This window comes from Nerophis lumbriciformis, unplaced genomic scaffold (genome assembly GCF_033978685.3).
Source record: "Nerophis lumbriciformis unplaced genomic scaffold, RoL_Nlum_v2.1 HiC_scaffold_59, whole genome shotgun sequence".
Classification (NCBI taxonomy): Eukaryota; Metazoa; Chordata; class Actinopteri; order Syngnathiformes; family Syngnathidae; genus Nerophis; species Nerophis lumbriciformis.
In genome coordinates this window covers 90,001-100,000 of record NW_027316601.1, presented here as the reverse complement: position 1 = coordinate 100,000, position 10,000 = coordinate 90,001, and positions in this window count along the sequence as shown.

Sequence of the window (10,000 nt, the reverse complement as noted above, 5' to 3'; positions counted from 1 at the left end):
CAAGCCCTGGAAGTCCTAAGTACCTGGGTGGAATCAGTTCCAGGATTTCATTCATGCGGGAAAAGTTGAAAATGTGTCCGGGACAGCGCCCCCTAGGCGGACACACGCTCCGGACAGAGCCCCTGTCGCTCAAGCCCTGGAAGTCCTAAGTACCTGGGTGGAATCAGTTCCAGGATTTCATTCATGCGGGAAAAGTTGAAAATGTGTCCGAGACAGCGCCCCCTAGGCGGACACACGCTCCGGACAGAGCCCCTGTCGCTCAAGCCCTGGAAGCCCAAAGTACCTGGGTGGAATCAGTTCCAGGATTTCATTCATGCGGGAAAAGTTGAAAATGTGTCCGGGACAGCGCCCCCTAGGCGGACACACGCTCCGGACAGAGCCCCTGTCGCTCAAGCCCTGGAAGTCCTAAGTACCTGGGTGGAATCAGTTCCAGGATTTCATCCATGCGGGAAAAGTTGAAAATGTGTCCGGGACAGCGCCCCCTAGGCGGACACACGCTCCGGACAGAGCCCCTGTCGCTCAAGCCCTGGAAGCCCTAAGTACCTGGGTGGAATCAGTTCCAGGATTTCATCCATGCGGGAAAAGTTGAAAATGTGTCCGAGACAGCGCCCCCTAGGCGGACACACGCTCCGGACAGAGCCCCTGTCGCTCAAGCCCTGGAAGCCCTAAGTACCTGGGTGGAATCAGTTCCAGGATTTCATCCATGCGGGAAAAGTTGAAAATGTGTCCGGGACAGCGCCCCCTAGGCGGACACACGCTCCGGACAGAGCCCCTGTCGCTCAAGCCCTGGAAGCCCTAAGTACCTGGGTGGAATCAGTTCCAGGATTTCATTCATGCGGGAAAAGTTGAAAATGTGTCCGAGACAGCGCCCCCTAGGCGGACACACGCTCCGGACAGAGCCCCTGTCGCCCAAGCCCTGGAAGTCCTAAGTACCTGGGTGGAATCAGTTCCAGGATTTCATTCATGCGGGAAAAGTTGAAAATGTGTCCGAGACAGCGCCCCCTAGGCGGACACACGCTCCGGACAGAGCCCCTGTCGCTCAAGCCCTGGAAGCCCTAAGTACCTGGGTGGAATCAGTTCCAGGATTTCATTCATGCGGGAAAAGTTGAAAATGTGTCCGGGACAGCGCCCCCTAGGCGGACACACGCTCCGGACAGAGCCCCTGTCGCTCAAGCCCTGGAAGTCCTAAGTACCTGGGTGGAATCAGTTCCAGGATTTCATCCATGCGGGAAAAGTTGAAAATGTGTCCGAGACAGCGCCCCCTAGGCGGACACACGCTCCGGACAGAGCCCCTGTCGCTCAAGCCCTGGAAGCCCTAAGTACCTGGGTGGAATCAGTTCCAGGATTTCATTCATGCGGGAAAAGTTGAAAATGTGTCCGAGATAGCGCCCCTTAGGCGGACACAGGTGTCTGCATGAGCCCCTGTCGCTCAGATGCTGGAAGAGCAGTTTGAAAAAGGACCGGGGTAAAGAGGGGGGAAGCACCATATATGTGTCCGGGAAGGCGCCCCTCGGGCGGACACAGGTGTCTGCATGAGCCCCTGTCGCTCAGATGCTGGAAGATCAGTTTGAAAAAGGACCGGGGTAAAGAGGGGGGAAGCACCATATATGTGTCCGGGAAGGCGCCCCTCGGGCGGACACAGGTGTCTGCATGAGCCCCTGTCGCTCAGATGCTGGAAGATCAGTTTGAAAAAAGAACCAGAGGATAGAGGGGAAAAACACCATATTTGTGTCCGAAAATAGCTCACTTTGACTCGGACGCGTTCCCTGTGATTTCAGCCTGTCAGACATGGTGCACATAGTAACGAGATGGAGGTGTTTTGGTCGACCAGGTAAAAAACGAAAAATCGAGAGAAGGTAAAAAGTAGGTGAAAAATTAAGCCTCTCTCGTTAAGGTACTTAGAAAAAATCCCAAAAAAAAAATGAACTCCCATTGAAATGAATGGGGAAAATTTTTTTTCTCGTTTTTTTTCTAAGTACAACAACGAGAGAAGGTAAAAAATGGTTTTTTTTAGCCTCTCTCGTTAAGGTACTTAGAAAAAAACCCAGATTTTTTATTTTCTCGTTTTTTTTCTAAGTACAACAACGAGAGAAGGTAAAAACAGGTGCTTTTTAGCCTCTCTCGTTAAGGTACTTGGAAAAAATCCGAGACATGTTTGGTCTTCCCCACTGACAGTGCGCCTTTGCTGGGTAAGTTGTGGACGTGCCAGGCACCCCCGGGACACCGGTGGAACGCGGCCGGACTCGTGGTACTCCAACCCGGGCATAATTTTGGATATTTCCCGGTCCTTTTTTTCCCCACTTTCCCAACTTTTCTTCCGAATCACAGTGCGCCTTTGCTGGGTAAGTTGTGGACATGGCAGGCACCCCCGGGACACCGGTGGAACGCGGCCGGACTCGTGGTACTCCAACCCGGGCATAATATTGGATCAAATTCGGGACTTTTGCCCACTTTCCCAACTTTTCTTCCCAATCACAGTGCGCCTTTGCTGGGTAAGTTGTGGACATGGCAGGCACCCCCGGGACACCGGTGGAACGCGGCCGGACTCGTGGTACTCCAACCCGGGCATAATTTTGGATATTTTCCGGTCCTTTTTTTCCCCACTTTCCCAACTTTTCTTCCCAATCACAGTGCGCCTTTGCTGGATAAGTTGTGGACATGGCAGGCACCCCCGGGACACCGGTGGAACGCGGCCGGACTCGTGGTACTCCAACCCGGGCATAATTTTGGATCAAATTCGGGACTTTTGCCCACTTTCCCAACTTTTCTTCCCAATCACAGTGCGCCTTTGCTGGGTGCGTCGTGGACATTGTAGGCACCCCGGAACCCTGGTGGAACGCGGCGGGACTTGTGGGACTCGAACCTGGGTGTGATTTTGGACCAAATTCGGGACTTTTGCCCACTTTCCCAACTTTTCTTCCCACTCACAGTGCGCCTTTGCTGGGTGCGTTGTGGACATTGTAGGCACCCCGGAACCCTGGTGGAACGCGGCGGGACTTGTGGGACTCGAACCTGGGTGTGATTTTGGACCAAATTCGGGACTTTTGCCCACTTTCCCAACTTTTCTTCCCAATCACAGTGCGCCTTTGCTGGGTGCGTCTTGGACATGTCAGGCACCCCGGAACCCTGGTGGAACGCGGCGGGACTTGTGGGACTCGAACCTGGGTGTGATTTTGGACCAAATTCGGGACTTTTGCCCACTTTCCCAACTTTTCTTCCCAATCACAGTGCGCCTTTGCTGGGTGCGTTGTGGACATTGTAGGCACCCCGGAACCCTGGTGGAACGCGGCGGGACTTGTGGGACTCGAACCTGGGTGTGATTTTGGACCAAATTCGGGACTTTTGCCCACTTTCCCAACTTTTCTTCCCAATCACAGTGCGCCTTTGCTGGGTGCGTCGTGGACATTGTAGGCACCCCGGAACCCTGGTGGAACGCGGCGGGACTTGTGGGACTCGAACCTGGGTGTGATTTTGGACCAAATTCGGGACTTTTGCCCACTTTCCCAACTTTTCTTCCCAATCACAGTGCGCCTTTGCTGGGTGCGTCGTGGACATGTCAGGCACCCCGGAACCCTGGTGGAACGCGGCGGGACTTGTGGGACTCGAACCTGGGTGTGATTTTGGACCAAATTCGGGACTTTTGCCCACTTTCCCAACTTTTCTTCCCAATCACAGTGCGCCTTTGCTGGGTGCGTTGTGGACATTGTAGGCACCCCGGAACCCTGGTGGAACGCGGCGGGACTTGTGGGACTCGAACCTGGGTGTGATTTTGGACCAAATTCGGGACTTTTGCCCACTTTCCCAACTTTTCTTCCCAATCACAGTGCGCCTTTGCTGGGTGCGTGGTGGACATTGTAGGCACCCCGGAACCCTGGTGGAACGCGGCGGGACTTGTGGGACTCGAACCTGGGTGTGATTTTGGACCAAATTCGGGACTTTTGCCCACTTTCCCAACTTTTCTTCCCAATCACAGTGCACCTTTGCTGGGTAAGTTGTGGACATTGTAGGCACCCCGAGACACTGGTGGAACGCGGCGGGACTTGTGGGACTCGAACCTGGGTGTGATTTTTGGATCAAATTCGGGACTTTTGCCCACTTTCCCAACTTTTCTTCCCAATCACAGTGCGCCTTTGCTGGGTGCGTGGTGGACATTGTAGGCACCCCGGAACCCTGGTGGAACGCGGCGGGACTTGTGGGACTCGAACCTGGGTGTGATTTTGGACCAAATTCGGGACTTTTGCCCACTTTCCCAACTTTTCTTCCCAATCACAGTGCGCCTTTGCTGGGTGCGTCGTGGACATTGTAGGCACCCCGGAACCCTGGTGGAACGCGGCGGGACTTGTGGGACTCGAACCTGGGTGTGATTTTGGACCAAATTCGGGACTTTTGCCCACTTTCCCAACTTTTCTTCCCAATCACAGTGCGCCTTTGCTGGGTAAGTTGTGGACATTGTAGGCACCCCGAGACACTGGTGGAACGCGGCGGGACTTGTGGGACTCGAACCTGGGTGTGATTTTGGACCAAATTCGGGACTTTTGCCCACTTTCCCAACTTTTCTTCCCAATCACAGTGCGCCTTTGCTGGGTGCGTTGTGGACATTGTAGGCACCCCGAGACACTGGTGGAACGCGGCGGGACTTGTGGGACTCGAACCTGGGTGTGATTTTGGACCAAATTCGGGACTTTTGCCCACTTTCCCAACTTTTCTTCCCAATCACAGTGCGCCTTTGCTGGGTAAGTTGTGGACATTGTAGGCACCCCGGAACCCTGGTGGAACGCGGCGGGACTTGTGGGACTCGAACCTGGGTGTGATTTTGGACCAAATTCGGGACTTTTGCCCACTTTCCCAACTTTTCTTCCCAATCACAGTGCACCTTTGCTGGGTGCGTCGTGGACATGTCAGGCACCCCGGAACCCTGGTGGAACGCGGCGGGACTTGTGGGACTCGAACCTGGGTGTGATGCCTTTGCTGGGTGCGTTGTGGACATTGTAGGCACCCCGAGACACTGGTGGAACGCGGCGGGACTTGTGGGACTCGAACCTGGGTATAATTTTGGATAAAATTCGGGACTTTTGCCCACTTTCCCAACTTTTCTTCCCAATCACAGTGCGCCTTTGCTGGGTGCGTCGTGGACATGTCAGGCACCCCGGAACCCTGGTGGAACGCGGCGGGACTTGTGGGACTCGAACCTGGGTGTGATGCCTTTGCTGGGTGCGTTGTGGACATTGTAGGCACCCCGAGACACTGGTGGAACGCGGCGGGACTTGTGGGACTCGAACCTGGGTATAATTTTGGATAAAATTCGGGACTTTTGCCCACTTTCCCAACTTTTCTTCCCAATCACAGTGCGCCTTTGCTGGGTGCGTCGTGGACATGTCAGGCACCCCGGAACCCTGGTGGAACGCGGCGGGACTTGTGGGACTCGAACCTGGGTGTGATTTTGGATCATTTCGTGGCCTTTTGCTATGCATGCCTTCTCCCCGCTAGTTTGATGTGTGCTGCTGCAAAAGTTCCAAGAGGGCGTTTTTGCCCCCCTCCAAACCCCCTCTCTTTGTTTATAGTGCATATTTTCTGCTGGATCTACTCTCTATTTACTCCAAGGAAAAAAACTAGCCGTTCGCGGCAAATTTTTACAATCGGTCGCCAAACTACGGCACGAGGGCCGAACGCGGTACGCCGGCGTCCAAGATACGGCCCGGGGATTTTTTTGATTTTTTGGGCTTTTTTTTGATTTTTTTGGACATGTTGGGCATCCCAGGACTCGGGTGCGACTGCAGGACGTGTGGGGCTCTAACCTGGGTGTGGTTTTTGGTCATTTTCCGGAATTTTGCCCACTTTCCCAACTTTTCTTCCCAATCACAGTGCGCCTTTGCTGGGTGCGTTTTGGGCATGCGGGGGGCACCTCGGACTCGGGTGGGACGCGGCGGGACTTGTGGCACTCGTACCTGGGTGTGATTTTTGATCATTTTGTGGACTTTTCCCCAGACACTCTCCACTTGTCTACCCCACTTCCCCTGTGACTTTGCTGGGGGGGCGTTTCCCCGCTGTCCTTTGTAGTGTAAGGGTTACTTTTCTTTTTTTTCTGTCTGAAAATAGGGCCCCAAAAGGCCTCACACTCCCCGGGAAGACCTGATGGACGCCTCGGCGTCACTGAAACAGGCCAATCTGTCTGAAAATATGGCCCACGAAAGGCCTCACATTCCCCGGGAAGACCTGATGGACGCCCCGGCGTCACCGAAATACGGCAAACTGTCTGAAAATAGGGGCTCCAAGGGTTCCCCACTCTTTCTGGCCCACAAAAGGCCTCTCATTCCCCGGGAACACCTGTAGGACTCCCCGGCGTCAAGGAAATACGCCAAACCGTCTGAAAATAGAGGCCCAAAAGAACTGGAAATAATGTGTTTAATTTGGGGGGTGATGTCTATAATTATGGGGGTGCATTGGAGGCGGGAGTCCACTGGAGGGCTCCACACCGTCTGAATATAGGGCCCCAAAAGGCCTGGAATTAATGTATTTAATTTGGGGGGTGCATTTGCAGCGGGAGTCCACCGGAGGGCTCCATTTCCCCACTCTTTTGTTGACATATGGCCACAAAAGGCCTCTCATTCCCCGGGAAGACCTGATGGACGCCCCGGCGTCACCGAAATAAGCCAAACTGTCTGAAAATAGGGGCTCCAAGGGTTCCCCACTCTTTCTGGCCCACAAAAGGCCTCTCATTCCCCGGGAACACCTGTAGGACTCCCCGGCGTCAAGGAAATCCGCCAAACTGTCTGAAAATAGGGCCCCAAAAGAACTGGAAATGATGCCTTTAATTTGGGGGGTGATGTCTTTAATTTGGGGGGTGCATTGGAGGCGGGAGTCCACTGGAGGGCTACACACCGTCTGAATATAGGGCCCCAAAAGGCCTGGAATTAATGTATTTAATTTGGGGGGTGCATTTGCAGCGGGAGTCCACCGGAGGGCTCCATTTCCCCACTCTTTTGTTGACATATGGCCACAAAAGGCCTCTCATTCCCCGGGAAGACCTGATGGACGCCCCGGCGTCACCGAAATAAGCCAAACTGTCTGAAAATAGGGGCTCCAAGGGTCCCCCACTCTTTCTGGCCCACAAAAGGCCTCTCATTCCCCGGGAACACCAAAAGAACTGGAAATAATGTGTTTAATTCAGGGTGCATTTGCAGCGAGTGTCCACCAGAGGGCTCCAATTCCCCAGCTATAGTCCTGGTACTCTAAAATGATGGCACTTAGTCAAATTTCCGCCTTTTTTTGATGACTTCCAACTAGGAGAGGGACTAATTTTGCGTTCCTGACCCAGGTGGAGGACCATAGCACGTCGGCCTTCTTAAAGGGACATCCTCCTAGGCACTTAGTCAAATTTACACCTTTTTTTTGGACTTCCAGCGAGGAGAGGGACAATTTTGCGTTCCTGACCCAGGTGGAGGACCATAGCACGTCGGCCTTCTTAAAGGGACATCCTCCTAGGCACTTAGTCAAATTTACACCTTTTTTTTGGACTTCCAGCGAGGAGAGGGACAAATTTTGCTTTCCGTACCCGGGTGGAGAACCATAGCAGGTCAGCCTTCTTAAAGGGACATCCTCCTAGGCACTTAGTCAAATTCACGCCTTTTTTTTGGACTTCCAGCGAGGAGAGGGACAATTTTGCTTTCCTGACCCAGGTGGAGAACCATAGCACGTCGGCCTTCTTTAAGGGACATCCTCCTAGGCACTTAGTCAAATTTACGCCTTTTTTTTGGACTTCCAGCGAGGAGAGGGACTAATTTTGCTTTCCGTACCCGGGTGGAGAACCATAGCACGTCGGCCTTCTTAAAGGGAAATGCTCCTAGGCACTTAGTCAAATTCACGCCTTTTTTTTGGACTTCCAGCGAGGAGAGGGACAATTTTGCTTTCCTGACCCGGGTGGAGAACCATAGCAGGTCAGCCTTCTTAAAGGGACATCCTCCTAGGCACTTAGTCAAATTCACGCCTTTTTTTTGGACTTCCAGCGAGGAGAGGGACTAATTTGGCGTTCCAGACCCAGGTGGAGAACCATAGCAGGTCGGCCTTCTTAAAGGGACATGCCCCTAGACACTTAGTCAAATTTACGCCTGAAAATAGGGCCCCAAAAGAACTGGAAATAATGTCTTTAATTCAGGGTGCATTTGCGGCGAGTGTCCACCAGAGGGCTCCAATTCCCCCACTATAGTCCTGGTACTCTAAAATGATGGCACTTAGTCAAATTTCCGCCTTTTTTTGATGACTTCCAACTAGGAGAAGGACTAATTTTGAGTTCCGGACCCGGGTGGAGAACCATAGCAGGTCGGCCTTCTTAAAGGGACATCCTCCTAGACACTTAGTCAAATTTACACCTTTTTTTTTTGGACTTCCAGCTAGGAGAGGGACTAATTTTGAGTTCCGGACCCGGGTGGAGAACCATAGCACGTCGGCCTTCTTAAAGGGACATCCTCCTAGGCACTTAGTCAAATTTCCGCCTTTTTTTTGGACTTCCAGCGAGGAGAGGGACTAATTTGGCGTTCCAGACCCAGGTGGAGAACCATAGCACGTCGGCCTTCTTAAAGGGACATCCTCCTAGACACTTAGTCAAATTCACGCCTTTTTTTTTGGACTTCCAGCTAGGAGAGGGACTAATTTGGCGTTCTGTACCCAGGTGGAGAACCAAGGGACGTCGGCCTTCTTAAGGGGACATCCTCCTAGGCACTTAGTCAAATTCACGCCTTTTTTTTGGACTTCCAGCGAGGAGAGGGACAATTTTGCTTTCCTGACCCAGGTGGAGAACCATAGCAGGTCGGCCTTCTTAAAGGGACATCCTCCTAGGCACTTAGTCAAATTCACGCCTTTTTTTTGGACTTCCAGCGAGGAGAGGGACAATTTTGCTTTCCTGACCCAGGTGGAGAACCATAGCACGTCGGCCTTCTTAAAGGGACATCCTCCTAGGCACTTAGTCAAATTCACGCCTTTTTTTTGGACTTCCAGCGAGGAGAGGGACAATTTTGCTTTCCTGACCCAGGTGGAGAACCATAGCACGTCGGCCTTCTTAAAGGGAAATGCTCCTAGGCACTTAGTCAAATTTACCAAACTTTTCTATAGAGCCCTGGTACTCTAAAATGATGACACATAGACAAAAAACCAAACTTTTCTATAGAGGCCTGGTACTCTAAAATGATGGCACTTAGTCAAATTTCAGCCTTTTTTTGGGACTTCCAGCGAGGAGAGGGACTAATTTTGCTTTCCGGACCCAGGTGGAGAACCATAGCAGGTCGGCCTTCTTAAAGGGACATCCTCCTAGGCACTTAGTCAAATTTCCGCCTTTTTTTTGGACTTCCAGCGAGGAGAGGGACTAATTTGGCGTTCCTGACCCAGGTAGAGAACCAAGGCACGTCGGCCTTCTTAAGGGGACATCCTCCTAGGCACTTAGTCAAATTTACACCTTTTTTTTTGGACTTCCAGCGAGGAGAGGGACTAATTTGGCGTTCCTGACCCAGGTGGAGAACCATAGCACGTCGGCCTTCTTAAAGGGAAATGCTCCTAGACACTTAGTCAAATTCACGCCTTTTTTTTGGACTTCCAGCTAGGAGAGGGACTAATTTGGCGTTCCGTACCCAGGTGGAGAACCATAGCACGTCGGCCTTCTGAAAGGGAAATGCTCCTAGACACTTAGTCAAATTCACGCCTTTTTTTTGGACTTCCAGCTAGGAGAGGGACTAATTTGGTGTTCCGTACCCAGGTAGAGAACCAAGGCACGTCGGCCTTCTTAAGGGGACATCCTCCTAGACACTTAGTCAAATTCACGCCTTTTTTTTTGGACTTCCAGCTAGGAGAGGGACTAATTTGGCGTTCTGTACCCAGGTGGAGAACCAAGGGACGTCGGCCTTCTTAAAGGGACATCCTCCTAGACACTTAGTCAAATTCACGCCTTTTTTTTGGACTTCCAGCTAGGAGAGGGACTAATTTGGTGTTCCGTACCCAGGTAGAGAACCAAGGC